The sequence below is a fragment of the Somniosus microcephalus genome, chromosome 4, assembly GCF_052327205.1.
Source record: "Somniosus microcephalus isolate GS21.2 chromosome 4, FLI_Smic_1.0, whole genome shotgun sequence".
Taxonomy (NCBI): domain Eukaryota; kingdom Metazoa; phylum Chordata; class Chondrichthyes; order Squaliformes; family Somniosidae; genus Somniosus; species Somniosus microcephalus.
In genome coordinates this window covers 130823640-130849402 of record NC_140990.1, presented here as the reverse complement: position 1 = coordinate 130849402, position 25763 = coordinate 130823640, and positions in this window count along the sequence as shown.

The window sequence follows — 25763 nt, the reverse complement described above, 5'->3', positions numbered from 1 at the left end:
CTGGGACTGTACCTGGGGATTCCAACCCTGGGACTGTATATGGGGATTCTAACCTTGCAACTGTACATGGGGATTCAAACCCTGCAAATCCACATGGTGATTCCAGCCCTGGGAATGTACATGGGGATTGCAACCCTGTGACTATACATGGGGATTCTAACCTTGGGGCTGTACATGGGGATTCTTACCCTGGGACTGTGCATTGGGATTCCAACCCTTGGACTGTACGTGGGGATTCTACCCCTGGGACTGAATATGGGGATTCTAACCCTGGGACTGTACATGGGGATTCTAACCCTGGGACTGTACATGGGGATTGCAACCCTGGGAGTTACATGGGGATTCTAACCTTGGGACTGTACATGGGGATTCTAACCCTGGGACTGTACATTGGGATTCCAACCCTGGGACTGTCTATGGAGATTCCAACCCTTGGACTGTATGTGGGGATTCTACCCCTGCGACTGTATATCGGGATTCTAACCCTGGGACTGTACTTGGTGATTCCAACACTGAGACTGTACATGGGGATTGCGAACCTGGGACTGTATATTTGGAATCTAACCCTGGGACTCTACATAGGGATTGCAACCGTAGGACTGTACAAGGGCTTCTAACCCTGGGACTGTACTTGGGGATTCCAAACCTCGGACTGTACTTGGGGATTCCAACCCTGGGACTGTACATGGGGATTCCAACCCTGGGACGGTACATGGTGATTCTAACCTTGCAACTGTACATGGGGATTCTAACCCTGCAACTCTACATGGGAATTCCAGCCCTGGGACTGTACATGGTGATTGCAACCCTGGGACTGTACATGTGGATTCTAACCGTGGGACTGTACATGGGGATTGCAACCCTGGGACTGTACATGGGGATTCTAACCGTGGGACTGTACATGGGGATTCTAACCGTGGGACTGTGCACGTGGATTCTAACCCTGGGACTGTACATGGGGGTTCTAACCGTAGGATTGTAAATGGGGATTTTAACCCTAGGTCTGTACATGGGGATTCTACCCCTGCGACCGGACATGGGGATTCCAACCCTGTGACTGTACATGGGAATTGCACGCCTTGGACATTACATGGGGATTCTAACCTTGGGACTGTACATGGGGATTCAAACCCTGGGTCTGTACATGGGGATTCTAACCCTAGGACTGTAAATGGGGATTCCAACACTGGGACAGTACATGGGGATTCTCACCCTGGGACAGTACATGGGGATTCTAACCCTGGAACTGTACATGGGGATTCTAACCCTGAAACTGTACATGGGGATTCTACCCCTGGGACTGTAGATGGGGATTCTAACCCTGGGACTGTACATGGGGATTCCAAACCTGGGACTGTACACGGGGATTGCAAACCTGGGAGTGTACATGGGGATTCCAGCACTGGGACTGCACATTGGGATTCCACCCCTGGGTCTGTACATGGGGATTCCAACCCTGGGACTGTACATGGGGATTCCAAACCTGGGACTGTACATGGGGATTGCAACCCTGGGACTGTACATGGGGCTTCTAACCCTGAGACTCTACATGGGGACTCTAACCCTGGGACTGTATTGGGGATTCCAAACCTGGGACTGTCGATGGGGATTCCAACCCTGGGACTGTAACTGGGGATTCTAACCCTGGGACTGTACATGGAGATTCCAACCCTGGGACTGTACATGGGGATTCCAACCCTGGGACTGTATATTGGGATTCTAACGTGGGAATGTACATGGGGATTCTAACCTTGGGACTGTACATGGGGATTCTAACCCTGGGACTGTACATTGGGATTCCAACCCTGGGACTGTCTATGGAGATTCCAACCCTTGGACTGTATGTGGGGATTCTACCCCTGCGACTGTATATCGGGATTCTAACCCTGGGACTGTACATGGGGATTCCAACGCTGGGACTGTACTTGGGGATTGCAAACCTGGGTCTGCACATGGGGTTTCCAACCCTGGGACTCTACATGGGAATTGCGATCCTGGGACTCTACATAGGGATTCTAACCCTGGGACTGTACATGGGGATTCTTACCCTGGGACTGTACATGGGGATTCCAACCCTGGGACTGTATATGGGGATTCCAACCCTGGGACTGTACATGGGGATTCCAACCCTGGTACATGGAGATTCCAACCCTGGGACTGTACATGGGGATTACAACCCTGGGACTGCACATGGGGATTACAACCCTGGGACTGCACATGGGGATTACAACCCTGGGACTGCACATGGGGATTCCAACCCAGGGACTGTATATGGGGATTCCAACCCTGGGACTGTACATGGGGATTCCAGCCCTGGGACTGTACATGGGGATTCCAGCCCTGGGACTGTACATGGGGATTCCAACCCTGGGATTGTATATGGGGATTCTAGCCCTGGGACTGTACATGGGGATTCTACCCCTGGGTCTGTACATGGGGATTCTAACCCAGGGACTGTAAATGGGTGTTCCAACCCTGGGACTGTACATGGGGACTGCAAACCTGGGAATGTACTTGGTGATTCCAACACTGAGACTGTACATGGGGATTGCGACCCTGGGACTGTATATTTGGAATCTAACCCTGGGACTGTACATAGGGATTGCAACCCTAGGACTGTACAAGGGCTTCTAACCCTGGGACTGCACTTGGGGATTCCAAACCTGGGACTGTACTTGGGGATTCCAACCCTGGGACTGTACATGGGGATTCCAACCCTGGGACGGTACATGGTGATTCTAACCTTGCAACTGTACATGGGGACTCCAACCCTGCAACTCTACATGGGAATTCCAGCCCTGGGACTGTACATGGTGATGTCAACCCTGGGACTGTACATGTGGATTCTAACCCTGGGTCTGTACATGGGGATTGCAACCCTGGGACTGTACATGGAGATTCTAACCGTGGGACTGTACAAGGGGATTCTAACCGTGGGACTGTGCATGTGGATTCTAACCCTGGGACTGTACATGGGGGTTCTAACCGTGGGATTGTACATGGGGATTTTAACCCTAGGTCTGTACATGGGGATTCTACCCCTGCGACCGGACATGGGGATTCCAAACCTGTGACTGTACATGGGAATTGCACGCCTCGGACATTACATGGGGATTCTAACCTTGGGACTGTACATGGGGATTCAAACCCTGGGACTGTACATGGGGATTCTAACCCTGGGACTGTAAATGGGGATTCCAACCCTGGGACAGTACATGGGGATTCTAACCCTGGAACTGTACATGGGGATTCTAACCCTGAAATTGTATATGGGGATTCTAACCCTGGGACTGTACATGGGGGTTTCATCCCTGGGGCTGTATATGGGGATTCCAAACCTGGGACTTTACACGGTGATTGCAAACCTGGGAGTGTACATGGGGATTCCAGCACTGGGACTGCACATTGGGATTCCACCCCTGGGTCTGTACATGGGGATTCCAACCCTGGGACTGTACATGGGGATTCCAAACCTGGGACTGTACATGGGGATTGCAACCCTGGGACTGTACATGGGGCTTCTAACCCTGGGACTCTACATGGCGACTCTAACCCTGGGACTGTATTGGGGATTCCAAACCTGGGACTGTCGATGGGGATGCCAACCCTGGGACTGTACATGGGGATTCTAACCCTGGGACTGTACATTGGGATTCCCACCCTGGGACTGTACATGGAGATTCCAACCCTGCGACTGTGCATGGGGATTATAACACTGGGACTGTGCATGGGGATTCTATCCCTGGGACTGTACATTGGGATTCCAACCCCTGGGACTGTACATGGAGATTCCAACCCTGGGACTGTACATGGGGATTCCAACCCTGGGACTGTAGATGGGGATTCTAACCCTGGGTCTGTACATGGGGATTCTAACCCTGGGACTAAAAATGGGGATTCTAACCCTGAGACTGTGTCTGGGGTTTGCAACCCTGGAACTTTATATGGGGATTCTAACCCCGGGACTATATATGGGGGTTCCAACCCTGGGACTGTACAAGGGGATTCCAACGCTGGGACTGTACATGGGGATTGCAAACCTGGGTCTGCACATGGGGTTTCCAACCCTGGGACTCTACATGGGAACTGCGATCCTGGGACTGTACATAGGGATTCTAACCCTGGGACTGTACATGGGGATTCCAACCCTGGGACTGTATATGGGGATTCCAACCCTGGGACTGTACATGGGGATTCCAACCCTGGTACATGGAGATTCCAACCCTGGGACTGTACATGGGGATTCCAACCCTGGGACTGTATATGGGGATTCCAACCCTGGGACTGTACATGGGGATTCCAACCCTGGTACATGGAGATTCTAACCCTGGGACTGTTCACGGGGATTCTAACCCTGGGACTGTACACGAGGATTCTAACCCTGGGACTAAACATGGGGATTCCAACCCTGTGACTGTACTTGGGGATTACCAACCCTGGGATTGCACATGGGGATTCTACCCCTGGGACTGTATATGGGGATTCTACCCCTGGGACTGTACATGGGGATTCCAACCCTGGGACTGTACATGGGGATTCTAGCACTGGGACTGTACATGGGGAGTCCAACCCTGGGACAGCACATGGGGATTCCAGCCCTGGGGCTCGACAATGAGATTCCAAACCTAGGACTGTACATAGGGATTCTAACCCTGGGACTGTACATGTGGATTCTAACCCTGGGACTGTACATGGTGATTCTAATCCTGGGACTGTAAATGGGAGATTCTAACCGTGGGACTGTACATGGGGATTCTACCCCTGGGTCTGTACATGGGGATACCAACCCTGGGACTGTACATGGGGATTCCAGCCCTGGGACTGTACATGGTGATTCCAAACCTGGGACTGTACATGGGGATTCCAGCCCTGGGACTGTACATGGGGATGCCAGCCCTGTGATTGTACATGGGGATTCTTACCCTGGGACTATACATAGGGATTTTAACCCTGTGACTGTATATGGGGATTCTAACTCTGGGACTGCACATGGGGATTCTACCCCTGGGACTGTACATGGGGATTCCAACCCTGTGACTGCAGATGGGGATTCCAACCCTGGGACTGTACATGGGGATTCCAGCCCTGGGACTGTACATGGGGATTCCAGCCCTGGGACTGTACATGGGGATTCCAACCCTGGGACTGTACATGCAGATTCCAACCCTGTGACTGTACATGGAGATCCTAACCCTGGGACTGTACATGGAGATTCTAACCCTGGGACTGTACACGAGGATTCTAACCCTGGGACTAAACATGGGGATTCCAACCCTGTGACTGTACTTGGGGATTACCAACCGTGGGACTGTACATGGGGATTCTAACCCTGCAACTGTACATGGGGATTCAAACCCTGCAAATCTACATGGTGATTCCAACCCTGGGAATGTACATGGGTATTCCAAATCTGGGACTGTACATGGGGATTCTAATCCTGGGACTGTACATGGGGATTCTAACCCTGGGACTGTACATGGGGATTGCAACCCTGGGACTATACATGGGGATTCTAACCTTGGGACTGTACATGGGGATTCTTACCCTGGGACTGTACATTGGGATTCCAACCCTTGGACTGTACGTGGGGATTCTACCCCTGCGACTGTATATGGGGATTCTAACCCTGGGACTGTACATGGGGATTCCAACCCTGGGACTGTACATGGGGATTCTACCCCTGGGACTGTACATGGGGATTCCAACCCTGGGACTGTACATGGGGATTCTACCCCCAGGACTGTACATGGCGTTTCCACCCCTGGGACTGTACATGGGGATTCTAACACTGGGACTGTACATGGGGATTCCAACCCTGGGACAGTACATGGGGATTCCAACCCTGGGACTGTACACGGGGATTGCAAACCTGGGACTGTACATGGGGATTGCAACCCTGGGACTGTACATGGGGCTTCTAACCCTGGGACTCTACATGGGGACTCTAACCCTGGGACTGTATTGGGGATTCCAAACCTGGGACTGTCAGTGGGGATTCCAACCCTGGGACTGTACATGGGGATTCTAACCCTGGGACTGTACATTGGGATTCCAACCCTGGGACTGTAGATGGGGATTCCAACCCTGGGACTGTAGATGGGGATTCTAACCCTGGGTCTGTACATTGGGATTCTAACCCTGGGACGAAAAATGGGGATTCTAACCCTGAGACTGTGTCTGGGGATTGCAACCCTGGGACTTTACATGGGGATTCTAACCCCGGGACTATACATGGGGGTTCCAACGCTGGGACTGTACATGGGGATTGCAAACCTGGGTCTGCACATGGGGTTTCCAACCCTGGCACTGTACATGGGAATTGTGATCCTGGGACTGTACATAGGGATTCTAACCCTGGGACTGTACCTGGGGATTCCAACCCTGGGACTGTATATGGGGATTCTAACCTTGCAACTGTACATGGGGATTCAAACCCTGCAAATCCACATGGTGATTCCAGCCCTGGGAATGTACATGGGGATTGCAACCCTGTGACTATACATGGGGATTCTAACCTTGGGGCTGTACATGGGGATTCTTACCCTGGGACTGTGCATTGGGATTCCAACCCTTGGACTGTACGTGGGGATTCTACCCCTGGGACTGAATATGGGGATTCTAACCCTGGGACTGTACATGGGGATTCTAACCCTGGGACTGTACATGGGGATTGCAACCCTGGGAGTTACATGGGGATTCTAACCTTGGGACTGTACATGGGGATTCTAACCCTGGGACTGTACATTGGGATTCCAACCCTGGGACTGTCTATGGAGATTCCAACCCTTGGACTGTATGTGGGGATTCTACCCCTGCGACTGTATATCGGGATTCTAACCCTGGGACTGTACTTGGTGATTCCAACACTGAGACTGTACATGGGGATTGCGAACCTGGGACTGTATATTTGGAATCTAACCCTGGGACTCTACATAGGGATTGCAACCGTAGGACTGTACAAGGGCTTCTAACCCTGGGACTGTACTTGGGGATTCCAAACCTCGGACTGTACTTGGGGATTCCAACCCTGGGACTGTACATGGGGATTCCAACCCTGGGACGGTACATGGTGATTCTAACCTTGCAACTGTACATGGGGATTCTAACCCTGCAACTCTACATGGGAATTCCAGCCCTGGGACTGTACATGGTGATTGCAACCCTGGGACTGTACATGTGGATTCTAACCGTGGGACTGTACATGGGGATTGCAACCCTGGGACTGTACATGGGGATTCTAACCGTGGGACTGTACATGGGGATTCTAACCGTGGGACTGTGCACGTGGATTCTAACCCTGGGACTGTACATGGGGGTTCTAACCGTAGGATTGTAAATGGGGATTTTAACCCTAGGTCTGTACATGGGGATTCTACCCCTGCGACCGGACATGGGGATTCCAACCCTGTGACTGTACATGGGAATTGCACGCCTTGGACATTACATGGGGATTCTAACCTTGGGACTGTACATGGGGATTCAAACCCTGGGTCTGTACATGGGGATTCTAACCCTAGGACTGTAAATGGGGATTCCAACACTGGGACAGTACATGGGGATTCTCACCCTGGGACAGTACATGGGGATTCTAACCCTGGAACTGTACATGGGGATTCTAACCCTGAAACTGTACATGGGGATTCTACCCCTGGGACTGTAGATGGGGATTCTAACCCTGGGACTGTACATGGGGATTCCAAACCTGGGACTGTACACGGGGATTGCAAACCTGGGAGTGTACATGGGGATTCCAGCACTGGGACTGCACATTGGGATTCCACCCCTGGGTCTGTACATGGGGATTCCAACCCTGGGACTGTACATGGGGATTCCAAACCTGGGACTGTACATGGGGATTGCAACCCTGGGACTGTACATGGGGCTTCTAACCCTGAGACTCTACATGGGGACTCTAACCCTGGGACTGTATTGGGGATTCCAAACCTGGGACTGTCGATGGGGATTCCAACCCTGGGACTGTAACTGGGGATTCTAACCCTGGGACTGTACATGGAGATTCCAACCCTGGGACTGTACATGGGGATTCCAACCCTGGGACTGTATATTGGGATTCTAACGTGGGAATGTACATGGGGATTCTAACCTTGGGACTGTACATGGGGATTCTAACCCTGGGACTGTACATTGGGATTCCAACCCTGGGACTGTCTATGGAGATTCCAACCCTTGGACTGTATGTGGGGATTCTACCCCTGCGACTGTATATCGGGATTCTAACCCTGGGACTGTACATGGGGATTCCAACGCTGGGACTGTACTTGGGGATTGCAAACCTGGGTCTGCACATGGGGTTTCCAACCCTGGGACTCTACATGGGAATTGCGATCCTGGGACTCTACATAGGGATTCTAACCCTGGGACTGTACATGGGGATTCTTACCCTGGGACTGTACATGGGGATTCCAACCCTGGGACTGTATATGGGGATTCCAACCCTGGGACTGTACATGGGGATTCCAACCCTGGTACATGGAGATTCCAACCCTGGGACTGTACATGGGGATTACAACCCTGGGACTGCACATGGGGATTACAACCCTGGGACTGCACATGGGGATTACAACCCTGGGACTGCACATGGGGATTCCAACCCAGGGACTGTATATGGGGATTCCAACCCTGGGACTGTACATGGGGATTCCAGCCCTGGGACTGTACATGGGGATTCCAGCCCTGGGACTGTACATGGGGATTCCAACCCTGGGATTGTATATGGGGATTCTAGCCCTGGGACTGTACATGGGGATTCTACCCCTGGGTCTGTACATGGGGATTCTAACCCAGGGACTGTAAATGGGTGTTCCAACCCTGGGACTGTACATGGGGACTGCAAACCTGGGAATGTACTTGGTGATTCCAACACTGAGACTGTACATGGGGATTGCGACCCTGGGACTGTATATTTGGAATCTAACCCTGGGACTGTACATAGGGATTGCAACCCTAGGACTGTACAAGGGCTTCTAACCCTGGGACTGCACTTGGGGATTCCAAACCTGGGACTGTACTTGGGGATTCCAACCCTGGGACTGTACATGGGGATTCCAACCCTGGGACGGTACATGGTGATTCTAACCTTGCAACTGTACATGGGGACTCCAACCCTGCAACTCTACATGGGAATTCCAGCCCTGGGACTGTACATGGTGATGTCAACCCTGGGACTGTACATGTGGATTCTAACCCTGGGTCTGTACATGGGGATTGCAACCCTGGGACTGTACATGGAGATTCTAACCGTGGGACTGTACAAGGGGATTCTAACCGTGGGACTGTGCATGTGGATTCTAACCCTGGGACTGTACATGGGGGTTCTAACCGTGGGATTGTACATGGGGATTTTAACCCTAGGTCTGTACATGGGGATTCTACCCCTGCGACCGGACATGGGGATTCCAAACCTGTGACTGTACATGGGAATTGCACGCCTCGGACATTACATGGGGATTCTAACCTTGGGACTGTACATGGGGATTCAAACCCTGGGACTGTACATGGGGATTCTAACCCTGGGACTGTAAATGGGGATTCCAACCCTGGGACAGTACATGGGGATTCTAACCCTGGAACTGTACATGGGGATTCTAACCCTGAAATTGTATATGGGGATTCTAACCCTGGGACTGTACATGGGGGTTTCATCCCTGGGGCTGTATATGGGGATTCCAAACCTGGGACTTTACACGGTGATTGCAAACCTGGGAGTGTACATGGGGATTCCAGCACTGGGACTGCACATTGGGATTCCACCCCTGGGTCTGTACATGGGGATTCCAACCCTGGGACTGTACATGGGGATTCCAAACCTGGGACTGTACATGGGGATTGCAACCCTGGGACTGTACATGGGGCTTCTAACCCTGGGACTCTACATGGCGACTCTAACCCTGGGACTGTATTGGGGATTCCAAACCTGGGACTGTCGATGGGGATGCCAACCCTGGGACTGTACATGGGGATTCTAACCCTGGGACTGTACATTGGGATTCCCACCCTGGGACTGTACATGGAGATTCCAACCCTGCGACTGTGCATGGGGATTATAACACTGGGACTGTGCATGGGGATTCTATCCCTGGGACTGTACATTGGGATTCCAACCCCTGGGACTGTACATGGAGATTCCAACCCTGGGACTGTACATGGGGATTCCAACCCTGGGACTGTAGATGGGGATTCTAAACCTGGGTCTGTACATGGGGATTCTAACCCTGGGACTAAAAATGGGGATTCTAACCCTGAGACTGTGTCTGGGGTTTGCAACCCTGGAACTTTATATGGGGATTCTAACCCCGGGACTATATATGGGGGTTCCAACCCTGGGACTGTACAAGGGGATTCCAACGCTGGGACTGTACATGGGGATTGCAAACCTGGGTCTGCACATGGGGTTTCCAACCCTGGGACTCTACATGGGAACTGCGATCCTGGGACTGTACATAGGGATTCTAACCCTGGGACTGTACATGGGGATTCCAACCCTGGGACTGTATATGGGGATTCCAACCCTGGGACTGTACATGGGGATTCCAACCCTGGTACATGGAGATTCCAACCCTGGGACTGTACATGGGGATTCCAACCCTGGGACTGCACATGGGGATTACAACCCTGGGACTGCACATGGGGATTCCAACCCTGGGACTGCACATGGGGATTCCAACCTAGGGACTGCACATGGGGATTCCAACCCTGGGACATTACATCGGGATTCTAACTCTGGGGCTGCATATGGCGATTCTACCCCTGGGACTGCACATGGGGATTCTACCCCTGGGACTGTACATGGGGATTCCAGCCCTGTGACTGTATATGGGGATTCCAGCCCTGTGACTGTACATGGGGATTCCAACCCTGGGACTGTACATGGGGATTCCAGCCCTGGGACTGTACATGGGGATTCCAGCCCTGGGACTGTACATGGGGATTCTTAGCCTGGGACTGTACAAGGGGATTCTACCCCTGGCACTGTACATGGGGATTCCAACCCTGTGACTGTACATGGGAATTGCACGCCTTGGACTGTACATGGGGATTCTAACCTTGGGACTGTACATGGCGATTCTTCTGCTGGGATTGTACATGGGGATTCTAACCCTGGGACTGCACATGGAGATTCCAAACCTGCGACTGTACATAAGGATACTCACCCTGAGACTGTACATGGGGATTCCAACCCTGGGGCTGTACATGGGGATTACAACCCTGGGATTGTACATGGAGATTCCAACCCTTGGACTGCATGTGGGTATTCTACACCTGGTACTTTACATGGGGATTCCAACCCTGGGACTGTAAATGGGGATTCTACCCCTGGGACTGTAGATGGGGTTTCCAACCCTGGGACTGTACATGGGGATTCCAACCCTGGGACTATAAATGGGGATTCCAACCCTGGGACAGTACATGGGGATTCCAACCCTGGGACTGTACACGGGGATTGCAAACCTGGGAGTGTACATGGGGATTCCAGCACTGGGACTGCACATGGGGATTGCAACCCTGGGACTGTACATGGGGAATCTAACACTGGGACTGTACATGGGGATTGCAACACTGGGACTGTACATGGCGATTCTAACCCTGGGACTGTACATGGAGATTCTGACCTTGGGACTTTACATGGGGATTCTAACCCTAGGACTGTGCATGGGGATTCCAACCCTGGGATGGAACATGGGGATTCTAACCTTGCAACTGTACATGGGGACTCTAACCCTGCAACTCTACATGGGAATTCCAGCACTGGGGCTGTTCATGGAGATTCTAACTCTGGGAATGTACATGAGGATTCCAACCCTGGGACTGTACATGGGGATTCCAACCATGGGACTGTACATGGGGATTCCAACCCTGGGTCTGTACATGTTGATTCCAACCTTGGGACTGTACATGGGGATTCCAACCCTGGGACTGTACACGGGGATTGCAAACCTGGGTCTGTACATGTTGATTCCAACCCTGGGACTGTACATGGGGATTCCAACCATGGGACTGTACATGGGGATTCCAACCCTGGGTCTGTACATGTTGATTCCAACCTTGGGACAGTACATGGGGATTCCAACCCTGGGACTGTACACGGGGATTGCAAACCTGGGAGTGTACATGGGGATTCCAGCACTGGGACTGCACATGGGGATTGCAACCCTGGGACTGTACATGGGGAATCTAACACTGGGACTGTACATGGGGATTGCAACACTGGGACTGTACATGGCGATTCTAACCCTGGGACTGTACATGGAGATTCTGACCTTGGGACTTTACATGGGGATTCTAACCCTAGGACTGTGCATGGGGATTCCAACCCTGGGATGGAACATGGGGATTCTAACCTTGCAACTGTACATGGGGACTCTAACCCTGCAACTCTACATGGGAATTCCAGCACTGGGGCTGTACATGGAGATTCTAACTCTGGGAATGTACATGAGGATTCCAACCCTGGGACTGTACATGGGGATTCCAACCATGGGACTGTACATGGGGATTCCAACCCTTGGACTGTATGTGGGTATTCTACCCCTGGGACTTTACATGGGGATTCTACCCCTGGGGCTGTACATGGGGTTCCCAACCCTGGGACTGTCCATGGGGATTCCAGCCCTGGGGCTCGAGAATGGGATTCCAACCCTGTGATTGTACATGGGGATTCCAACCCTGGTACTGTACATGGGGATTCCACCCCTGGGACTGCACATGGGGATTCTAACACTGGGACTGTACATGGGGATTGCAACACTGGGACTGTACATGGGGATTCTAACCCTGGGAGTGTACATGGGGAATCCAGCCCTGGGACTGCACATGGGGAATCCAGCCCTGGGACTGCACATGGGGATTCTAACCCTGGGACTGCACATGGGGATTCTAACCCTGCAACTGTACATGGGGATTCTAACCCTGCAAATCTACATGGGGATTCTACCCCTGGGACTGTACATGGGGTTTCCAAACCTGGGACTGTATATTGGGATTCTAACCCTGGGACTGTTCTGGGGATTCCAACCCTGGAACTGTACTTGGGGATTCCAACACTGGGACTTCACATGGGGATTAAAGCCCTGGGACTGTACCTGGGATTGCACGCCTGGAACTGTACATGGGGAATCTACCACTGGGACTTAACATGGGGATTCCAACCCTCGGACTGTACATGGGGTTCCAACCCTCGGACTCTACATGGGGATTGCAAACCTGGGACTGTACATGGTGATTCCAACCCTGAGACTGTACATGGGGATTGCAACCCTGGGAATGTACATAGGGATTGCAACCCTGGGACTGTACATAGGGATTGCAACCCTGGGACTGTACAAGGGACTTCTAACCCTGGGACTGTACATGGGGATTCCAGCCCTGGGATATACATGGAGATTCCAACCCTGGGACTGCACATTGGGATTCTAACCCTGGGACTGTACATGGGGATTCTAACCCTGGGACTGTACATGGCGATTCTAATCCTGGGACTGCAAATGGGGATTCTAACCGTGGGACTGTACATGGGGATTCTACCCCTGGGACTGTACATGTGGATTCCAACCTTTTGACTGTACATGGGAATTGCACGCCTGGGACTGTACATGGGGTTTCTAACCTTGGGACTGTACATGGGGATTCCAACCCTGGGACTGTACATGGGGATTCCAACCGTGGGACTTTAAATGGGATTCTACCCCTGGGGCTGTACATGGGGTTCCCAACCCTGGGACTGTCCATGGGGATTCCAGCCCTGGGGCTCGAGAATGGGATTCCAACCTTGTGATTGTACATGGGGATTCCAACCCTGGGACTGCACATGGGGATTCTAACCCTGGGACTGTATATGGGGATTCCAACCCTGGGACTGTACATGGGGATTCCAACCCTGGTACATGGAGATTCCAACCCTGGGACTGTACATGGGGATTCCAACCCTGGGACTGCACATGGGGATTACAACCCTGGGACTGCACATGGGGATTCCAACCCTGGGACTGCACATGGGGATTCCAACCCAGGGACTGCACATGGGGATTCCAACCCTGGGACATTACATCGGGATTCTAACTCTGGGGCTGCATATGGCGATTCTACCCCTGGGACTGCACATGGGGATTCTACCCCTGGGACTGTACATGGGGATTCCAGCCCTGTGACTGTATATGGGGATTCCAGCCCTGTGACTGTACATGGGGATTCCAACCCTGGGACTGTACATGGGGATTCCAGCCCTGGGACTGTACATGGGGATTCCAGCCCTGGGACTGTACATGGGGATTCTTAGCCTGGGACTGTACAAGGGGATTCTACCCCTGGCACTGTACATGGGGATTCCAACCCTGTGACTGTACATGGGAATTGCACGCCTTGGACTGTACATGGGGATTCTAACCTTGGGACTGTACATGGCGATTCTTCTGCTGGGATTGTACATGGGGATTCTAACCCTGGGACTGCACATGGAGATTCCAAACCTGCGACTGTACATAAGGATACTCACCCTGAGACTGTACATGGGGATTCCAACCCTGGGGCTGTACATGGGGATTACAACCCTGGGATTGTACATGGAGATTCCAACCCTTGGACTGCATGTGGGTATTCTACACCTGGTACTTTACATGGGGATTCCAACCCTGGGACTGTAAATGGGGATTCTACCCCTGGGACTGTAGATGGGGTTTCCAACCCTGGGACTGTACATGGGGATTCCAACCCTGGGACTATAAATGGGGATTCCAACCCTGGGACAGTACATGGGGATTCCAACCCTGGGACTGTACACGGGGATTGCAAACCTGGGAGTGTACATGGGGATTCCAGCACTGGGACTGCACATGGGGATTGCAACCCTGGGACTGTACATGGGGAATCTAACACTGGGACTGTACATGGGGATTGCAACACTGGGACTGTACATGGCGATTCTAACCCTGGGACTGTACATGGAGATTCTGACCTTGGGACTTTACATGGGGATTCTAACCCTAGGACTGTGCATGGGGATTCCAACCCTGGGATGGAACATGGGGATTCTAACCTTGCAACTGTACATGGGGACTCTAACCCTGCAACTCTACATGGGAATTCCAGCACTGGGGCTGTACATGGAGATTCTAACTCTGGGAATGTACATGAGGATTCCAACCCTGGGACTGTACATGGGGATTCCAACCATGGGACTGTACATGGGGATTCCAACCCTTGGACTGTATGTGGGTATTCTACCCCTGGGACTTTACATGGGGATTCTACCCCTGGGGCTGTACATGGGGTTCCCAACCCTGGGACTGTCCATGGGGATTCCAGCCCTGGGGCTCGAGAATGGGATTCCAACCCTGTGATTGTACATGGGGATTCCAACCCTGGTACTGTACATGGGGATTCCACCCCTGGGACTGCACATGGGGATTCTAACACTGGGACTGTACATGGGGATTGCAACACTGGGACTGTACATGGGGATTCTAACCCTGGGAGTGTACATGGGGAATCCAGCCCTGGGACTGCACATGGGGAATCCAGCCCTGGGACTGCACATGGGGATTCTAACCCTGGGACTGCACATGGGGATTCTAACCCTGCAACTGTACATGGGGATTCTAACCCTGCAAATCTACATGGGGATTCTACCCCTGGGACTGTACATGGGGTTTCCAAACCTGGGACTGTATATTGGGATTCTAACCCTGGGACTGTTCTGGGGATTCCAACCCTGGAACTGTACTTGGGGATTCCAACACTGGGACTTCACATGGGGATTAAAGCCCTGGGACTGTACCTGGGATTGCACGCCTGGAACTGTACATGGGGAATCTACCACTGGGACTTAACATGGGGATTCCAACCCTCGGACTGTACATGGGGTTCCAACCCTCGGACTCTACATGGGGATTGCAAACCTGGGACTGTACATGGTGATTCCAACCCTGAGACTGTACATGGGGATTGCAACCCTGGGAATGTACATAGGGATTGCAACCCTGGGACTGTACATAGGGATTGCAACCCTGGGACTGTACAAGGGACTTCTAACCCTGGGACTGTACATGGGGATTCCAGCCCTGGGATATACATGGAGATTCCAACCCTGGGACTGCACATTGGGATTCTAACCCTGGGACTGTACATGGGGATTCTAACCCTGGGACTGTACATGGCGATTCTAATCCTGGGACTGCAAATGGGGATTCTAACCGTGGGACTGTACATGGGGATTCTACCCCTGGGACTGTACATGTGGATTCCAACCTTTTGACTGTACATGGGAATTGCACGCCTGGGACTGTACATGGGGTTTCTAACCTTGGGACTGTACATGGGGATTCCAACCCTGGGACTGTACATGGGGATTCCAACCGTGGGACTTTAAATGGGATTCTACCCCTGGGGCTGTACATGGGGTTCCCAACCCTGGGACTGTCCATGGGGATTCCAGCCCTGGGGCTCGAGAATGGGATTCCAACCTTGTGATTGTACATGGGGATTCCAACCCTGGGACTGCACATGGGGATTCTAACCCTGTGATTGTACATGGGGATTCTAACACTGGGACTGTACATGGGGATTCTAACCCTGGGACTGTACATGGGGATTCTAAGCCTGCAACTGTACATGTGAATTCGAACCCTGCAAATCTGCATGGGGATTCTACCCCTGAGGCTGTACATGGGGTTTCCAAACCTGGGACTGTATATTAGGATTCTAACCCTGGGACTGTACATGGGGAGCCCAACCCTGGGACTGTACATGGGGATTCTAACCCTGCAAATCTACATGGGGATTCTAACCCTGGGACTGTTCTGGGGATTCCAACCCTGGAACTGTACCTAGAGATTCCAACACTGGGACTGTACATGGGGATTCCAACCCTGGGATGTACATGGAGGTTCCAACCCTGGAACTGTACATGGGGAATCTACCACTGGGACTGTACATGGGGATTCCAACCCTCGGACTGTACATGGGGATTCCAACCCTGAGACTGTACATGGGGATTGCAACCCTGGGACTGTACATAGGGATTGCAACCCTGGGACTGTACATAGGGATTGCAACCCTGGGACTGTACAAGGGGCTTCTAACCCTGGGACTGTACATGGAGATTCCAACCGTGGGATAGTACATGGGAATTCCAGACCTGGGGATCGACAATGGGATTCCAACCCTGGGACTGTACATGGGGATTCCAAACCTGGGACTGTACATGGGGATTGCAAACCTGGGACTGTACATGGTGATTCCAAACCTGGGACTGTACATTGGGATTGCAACCCTGTGACTGTATACTGGGAATCTAACCCTGGGACTGTACATAGGGATTGCAACCCTGGGAATGTAAATGGGGCTTCTAACCCTGGGAATGTACTTGGGGATTCCAAACCTGGGACTGTACATGGGGATTCTAACCCTGGGACTGAAAATGGAGATTCTAACCCTGAGACTGTACATGGGGATTGCTACCCTGGGTCTGTACATGGGGATTCTAACCGTGGGACTGCACATGGGGATTCCAACCCTGGGATGTACATGGAGGTTCCAACCCTGGGACTGTAAAAGGGGATTCCAAACCTGGGACTGTGCATGGGGATTCCAAACCTGGGACTGTACATGGGGATTCTAACCCTGGGACTGAAAATGGGGATTCTAACCCTGAGACTGTACATGGGGATTGCAACCCTGGGTCTGTACATGGGGATTCTAACACTGGGACTGTACATGGGGATTCTAACCCTGGGACTGTACATTGGGATTCCAACCCTGGGACTGTACATGGAGATTCCAACCCTTGGACTGTATGTGGCGATTCTACTGCTGGGACTGTATATCAGGATTCTAACCCTGGGACTGTACATGGGGATTCCAACCCTGGGACTGTACATGGGGATTCTACCCCTGTGACTGTACATGGAGATTCCAACCCTGGGATAGTACATGGGAATTCCAGCCCTGGGGGTCGACAATGGGATTCCAACCCTGGGACTGTACATGGGGATTCCAACCCTGGGACTGTACATGGGGATTGCAAACCTGGGACTGTACTTGGTGATTCCAACACTGAGACTGTACATGGGGATTGCAACCCTGGGTCTGTATATTGGGAATCTAACCCTGGGACTGTACATAGGGATTGCAACCCTGGGACTGTACGTGGGGCATCTAACCCTGGGACTCTGCATGGGGATTCTAACCCTGGGAATGTACTTGGGGATTCGAAACCTGGGACTGTACATGGGGATTTCAACCCTGGGACGGTACATGGGGATTCTAACCCTGAGACTGTACATGGGGATTGCAACCCTGGGACTGTACATGGGGATTCCAACCATGGGGATTCCAACCCTGGGAATGTACATGGGCATTGCAACCCTGGGACTGTACATTGGGATTCCAACCCTGGGACTGTACATGGAGATTCCAACCCTTGGACTGTATGTGGCTATTCTACCGCTGGGACTGTACATGGGGATTCTAACCCTGGGACTGTACATGGGGATTCCAACCCTGGGACTGTACATGGGGATTCTACCCCATGGACTGTAAATGGGGTTTCCAAACCTGGGATTGTACATGAGGAATGCAACCCTGGGACAGCACATGGGGATTCCAGTCCTGGGACTGTACATGAGGATTCTAACCCTGGGACTGTACATGGGGATTCTAACCCTGGCACTGTACATGGGGATTCTAACCCTTGGACTGTACATGGGGATTGTAACCGTGGGACTGTACATGGGAATTGCATGCCTGGGACTGTACATGGGGATTGTACATGGGGATTCCCGCCGTGGGATGTAAATGGAGATTCCAATCCTGGGACTGTACATGGGGATTCTAACCCTGGAAATGTACATGGGGTTTCTAACCCTGGAACTGTACATGGGGATTCTAACCTGGAACTGTACATGGGGATTCTACCCCTTGGACTGTACATGGGGATTCTAACCGAGGGACTGTACACGGGGATTGCAAACCTGGGAGTGTACATGGGGATTCCAGCACTGGGACTGTACATGGGAATTGCAACACTGGGACTGTACATGGGGATTCCAACCCTGGGATGGAACATGGGGATTCTATCCTTTCAACTGTACATGGGGACTCTAACCCTGCAACTCTACATGGGGATTCCAACCCTGGGACTGCACATGGGGATTGCAACCCTGGGACTGTACATGGGGATTCTAACACTGGGACTGTACATAGGGATTGCAACCCTGGAACTGTACATGGGGATTCTAACCCTGGGACTGTACATGGGGATTCCAACCCTGGGACTGTAATATGGAGATTCCAACCCTGGGACTGTAATATGGAGATTCCAACCCTGGGACTGTACATGGGGATTCCACCCCTGGGACTGTACATGGGGTTTCCAGCCCTGGGACTGTGCATGGGGATTCTAACCCTGGGACTGTACATGGGGATTCTAACCCTGTGACTGTACAATGGGATTGTACCCCTGGGACTGTACATGGGGATTCTAATCCTGGGACTGTACATGGGGTTTCCAACACTGGGACTATACAAGTAGATTCCAAACCTGGGACTGTATATGGCGATTCCAACCCTGGGGCTGTGCATGGGGATTCTAACCCTGGGTCTGTACATGGGGATTCTAATCCTGGGACTTTACATGGGGATTCCAACCCTGGGACTGTACATGGGGTTTCCAAACCTGGGACTGTACATGGGGATTCTAACCATGGGACTGTACATGGGGTTTGCAACCCTGGGTCTGTAAATGGGGATTCCTGGGACTGTAATTGGGGGATTGCAGCCCTGGAACTGCACATGGGGATTCTAACCCTGTGTCTGGACATGGGGATTCTACCCCTGGGACTGTACATGGGGAATGCTACCCTGGGACTGTACATTTGGATTCTAACCATGGGACTGTACATGGGGATTGCAACCCTGGGACTATACATGGGGATTCCTGGGACTGTATATGTGGTTTCCATCCCTGCGACTGTGCATGGGGATTCTAACCCTGGGACTGTACATGGGAATTCTAATTGGTACTGTACATGGGGATTCTAACCCTAGGACTGTACATGGGGCTTCAAATCCTGGGACTGTACATGAGGATTCTAACATGGGAATGTGCATGGGGATTCTAACCGTGGGACTTTACATGGGGATTCTAACCTGGGACTGTACAATGGGATTGTACCCCTGGGAGTGTACATGGGGATTCTAATCCTGGGACTGTACATGGGGGTTCCAATACTGGGACTATACAAGTAGATTCCAAACCTGGGACTGTATATGGGGATTTCAACCCTGGGACTGTACATGGGGATTTCAACCGTGGGACTGTGCATGGGGATTCTAACCCTGGGTCTGTACATGGGGATTCTAATCCTGGGACTGTACATGGAGATTCTAACCTGGGACTGTACATGGGGATTTCAACCCTGGGACTGTACATGGGGATTCCAACCCTGGGACTGTACATGGGGATTCCAACCCTGGGACTGTACATGGGGATTCCAACCCTGGGACAGCACATGGGGATTCCAGCCCTGGGGCTCGACAATGGGATATGCACCACGACAACTGGTTGTTCACCCTCCCCTTCCAAAATGTTCTGCAGCCGCTCTGAGACATCCATGACCCTTGCACCAGGGAGGCAACATACCATCCTGGAGTCACACTTGCGGCCGCAGAAACGCCTATCTATTCCCCTTACAATAGAATCCCCTATTAATGTAGCTCTCCCACTCTTTTTCCTCCCGTCCTGTGCAGCAGAACCACCCACGGTGCCAGGAAGTTAGCTGCTGCTGCCTTCCCCTGATAAGCCATCCTCCCCAACAATATCCAAAGCAGTATATTGTGGCAGAGCCACCAAAGGACTCAGAGCGGTTGTACATAATTCCTTTAACAGCAATGTAGTTACTGTCTGTGCCTGGATCTTTAATTACACTGTTTGACTGTACAATGTCCAGTTACCTTTACAGCGCGGTTTCAACGTGATGACGTCATGCCGTTAGTCACGTGATGTACCAATGGCGGGAAGAACGTGATGACGCGATGACGTTAGTCTTCTGACCAGTGGATGAGTCCTCGTGGAGCCCTCAAGGAGAGCAGACCTGTAGTTGATGTATTCCAGCAATTTCCAGTTAAAACCTGTTTTGTTCCATTAAAGTTCATTGTCTTAATTGCCTGAGTTGAACTCAGTCTTTTTGATAGGAACCTCCGTTCCTACATTGGTGATCCCGAATTCTACGAACAATTTTTCTGGAAGATTCATCATGGACACGAACGCCGTCACACTGAAACTGCCACAGTTCTGGGAGCAACAACCAGACGCCTGGTTTATCCAGGCTGAAGCTCAGTTTGCCATTAGGAACATCATCGCGGATCAGACCCCTTTATTATTATGTGGTCTCCACCCTCGACAGCGCAACTGCACCACGGATCATCAGCCTCCTCGGTAGTCCTCCTACTGACAGCAAGTATGATGTGATTAAGGCGCGGTTGCTTCAGGTTTTTGGGCTCTCAAAGTCGGAGCGCGCTCACCAGCTTAACATGCTGCCCGGCCTCGGGGACTACAAACAGTCCGAGCTCATGAGCCAAATGCTCATGCTCTTGGGTGCCGAACCGGAATGCTTCCTCCTCCGGGAGCTTTTCCTCTATCAAATGCCTGAACAGATTCAGGCTGCCCTAGCCAGATCCGAAATTACAGACTGCGCCGAGCTTGCGGCCAAAGCCGATAAGATTTTCACGGTAACCCAGCAGTGCTGTGCGGCCATGAGGCGCCCATCCCCCACAGACGCGGTTCCAGCTCCTCCTACAGCGGGCTGGTGCTCCTACCACACCCGTTTTGGCACGAAAGCACGATGCTGCCACTCCCCCTGCAGTTTTTTGCCCCCCAAAAAACAACAAAGCGCCGGCAGCGTCCCTGGCGAAGGAGGACCGGGTCTAATGGGCACTCCGCGATGGCCGTCGGATCTACGGGGAAACTCCTTTATATCACCGATTCCCTATCGGGCCGTCATTTTCTTTGTGACACCGGGGTGCATTATAGCATTCTACCTGCGCCGAAGCTCGGCATGCAGACTGGGAACCTCGGTTTTTCCCTCATAACGGCTAATGGCGCAGCAATTCGAACTTTCCAAAAGTGGCGGGTCGAAGTCTGTTTCGGCGGTCAGCGCTTCTTTTGGGAATTCATCACGGCCACAGTCTCACAGGCCATCCCAGAGGCAGATTTTCTGTGTGCCAACAGCCTCCTGGTCGATGTCCGGCACCGCCGGCTGATCAATGCGGCCACCTTCCACTCGATTCCATGCTACCACGGTACCTCCGTGTCGTGCTCTATTGCCTGCGTGTTCCCTCCTCTGGATGACTTCACGTGGCTCCTCGGGGAATTTCCGGCTGACAAGGCCCACTTTCTCCTCTTCGGCAATGAAGCATGGTGTTGAACAAAATATCACCACTACTGGCTCCCCGGTTTATGCGCGGGCTAGAAGGCTCGAACCCGGCAAGCTCACAGCTGCGAAGGCGGTGTTCGACACGATGGAGCAGCTCGGGATCATTCGGTGATCCAATAGTCCCTGGTCCTCACCTCTCCACATTGTGCCGAAAGCAGGCAGCATGCGGTGACTACTGACACCTGAATGATGCCACCACTCCGGATCGGTACCCGATTCCGCATATCCAGGATTTCTCGGCCCATTTGGTGGGAAATTCTATCTTCTCTAAAGTCGACCTCGTCCGTGGATATCACCAGGTTCCAGTGCACCCACAAGACGTCCCGAAAACCGCAGTCATCACCCCTTTTGGCCTCTTTGAGTTCCTGCGGATGCCGTGTGGCTTAAAGAACGCAGCACAGGTGTTCCAGCGTTTAATGGACTCCGTTCTTCGAGACCTGCATTTCATCTTCGTCTACCTTGACGACATTCTCATCGCCAGTGCCAGCAAGGAGGAGCACATCTCCCATTTGCGTTCCCCCTTTACGCGCCTCAGCCAACACGGTTTAATCATCAACCCGGCCAAGTGCCAGTTGGCCTGCAACAGATCGATTTCCTGGGACACCGCATAACATCGGACGGCACCGTCCCCTTAATGATGAAGGTGGAAGTGGTTACCACTTTCCCGTGGCCGCTGACAGTCAAGGCCTTGCAGGAGTTCCTGGGGATGGTCAACTTCTACCACCGTTTTGTCCCCAAGGCGGCTCAACTTATGCAACTTTTGTTCGGTGCCCTCAAGGGCAAGTCCGGTAAGGTTCCAATCAGCTGAACAGCCGAGATGGTCCAGGTGTTCGGCAACACCAAGAGCACTTTGGCCAACGCAACCATGCTGGCGCACCCAATTCCATGTGCCACCATCGCCCTTACCACCGACGTGTCAGACTACGCCATCGGTGCAGTGCAAGAACAGTGGGTCAATGGCACGTGGCAACCGCTGGCGTTTTTCAGCCGTCAACTACAGAAGAATGAAAAAATACAGCACCTTCGATCGGGAGCTACTGGCCCTTTTCCTCGCCATTTGCCATTTTCGGTTCTTATTGGAAGGGCGTCCCTTCACGGCTTTTGTCGACCACAAACCCCTTACGTTCGCCATGGCCAAGACCGCTGAAGCGTGGTCCACTCGTCAACAACATCACTTGGCGTTCAATTCCGAATTTACCACGGACATTCAACATGTGTCTGGTAAGGACAACCTGGTGGCGGATTGCCTCTCTCGTGCGACAGTCCACGCGGTGCACCTGGGGTTCGACTACACCCTCATGGCTGCAGATCAGTCCTCGGACTCTGAGGTCCAATCATATAAAGCCGTTCCCTCTAGCTTCCAAGCGACCGATGTCACTTTCCAGGCCGCAGGTGCCACGCTCCTTTGCAACGTCTCCATGGGCTTTCCACGACCTATCGTGCCAGTCGCATGCCGCGGGAAGGTTTTTGATGTCATACATGGGTTGTCGCACCCTGGGATGAAGGCTTCACAATGGCTTATGTCGGCGAAATTCATCTGGAAATGTATGCACATCGATGTCCGTGACTGGGCTAATACCTGCCTCATCTACCAGAAGGCCAAAGTCCAGCGTCATGTTAAAGCTCCAGTGGCTGCGTTCGCTGTACCGGAGTGTCGTTTCGACCATGTGCATGTGGACCTTGTGGGGCCGCTTCCGCCTTCTCAGGGTGATACTCATCTCCTCACCATGGTGGACCGCACCACTAGGTGGCCAGAGGCAATTCCTTTGGTTTCCACCACTTTGGCAGATGTCGCTAGAGCTTTCATCTGCTGTTGGGTTGCCCATTTTGGGGTACCGACGGACATCTCTTCTGACTGCGGGCCACAATTTTCCTCGGAGCTTTGGAACACTGTGGCTCAGGGGCTCGGCACCAAACTTCATCGCACCACTGCCTATCATCCACAGGCGAACAGCCTTTGCGAGCGATTCCACACGTCACTTAAAGCCTCTCTTCAGGCCAGTCTTCAAGGTGCAGGATGGGTGGGCAGACTTCCATGGGTGCTTTTGGATCTTCTTACAGCGCCCAAAGACGACCTGCAATCGTCTTCAGCTGAACTCGTCTATGGCCAGCCGCTCCAAGTACCGGGGGATTTCCTCCCTTCTGCCACAGAGCCATGGGCCGCCTCCCAGCAACTCATTCGCCACCAGGAAGCGGCCAGATGCTTCGCTCCGGTGCCTACATCCAATCACTGTTTGCAAAAATCCTACGTGCCGCCGGGACTGAAGAATGCGGAGTATGTCTTCATCCGCCACAACGCTCACCGGGATCCACTCAAGCCCCCTTACACTGGTCCTTTCCGCATCATCAAACCAGGAGACAAATCCTTTTTGGTCGATGTCGTAGGGAAGCCAGATCACATCTCGGTGGACCGATTTAAGCCGGCTCACCTGGACCTGGACCACCCTGTCGTAGTTGCTCAACCACCCAAACATGGCCGAGCGCCAGCAGCTGCCGCACCAGGTCAACCAAAGCCGCCCGCCAACTCGACCGCGCTCGCCACGCCTGCTCAACCACAACCGACTGCCAACTTGACCACTGGTCATCAACTTCCTCTACCAGGGTATCGTAGTCGATCGGACAGACTTGTCAGAACTCCTCGTCTTACTTTTTCTGTTAAAGACAATTCTTGGGGGCCGCATGTGGCGGAGCCACCAAAGGACTCCGAGCAGTTGTACATAATTCCTTTAACAGCAATGTAGTTATTGTCTGTGCCTGTACCTTTAATTACACTGTTTGACTGTACAATGTCTAGTTACCATGACAGCGCGGTTTCAACGTGATGACGTCATGCCGTTAGTCACGTGATGCCCCAATGGCGGGAAGAACGTGATGACGTCATGACGTCAGTCTTCTGGCCAGGGGATCAGTCCTCGTGGAGCCCTCAAGGAGAGCAGGCCTGTAGTTGATGTAGTCCAGCAGCTTCCAGTTAAAACCTGTTTTGTTCCATTAAAGTTCATTGTTTTAATTGCCTGAGTCGAACTCAGTCTTTTTGATAGGAACCTCCGTTCCCACAATATCTGTTTGAGAGGGGGATGGTCACAGGGGACCCCTGCACTACCTGCCTGCACCTGCGTCTGTTGGTCACCCATTCTCTTCCTGCCTGTGCAGCCTTTACCTGCGGTTTGACCAACTCCCTAAACGTGTTATCCATGACGTCCTCAACATTGTGAATTCTCCAGTAAGTATCCACTCGCAGCTCCAGTGCCACAATGCGGTCTGTCAGTAGCTGCAGCTGGATACACTTCCCGCACCCATGTTCGTCAGGGACACAGGAAA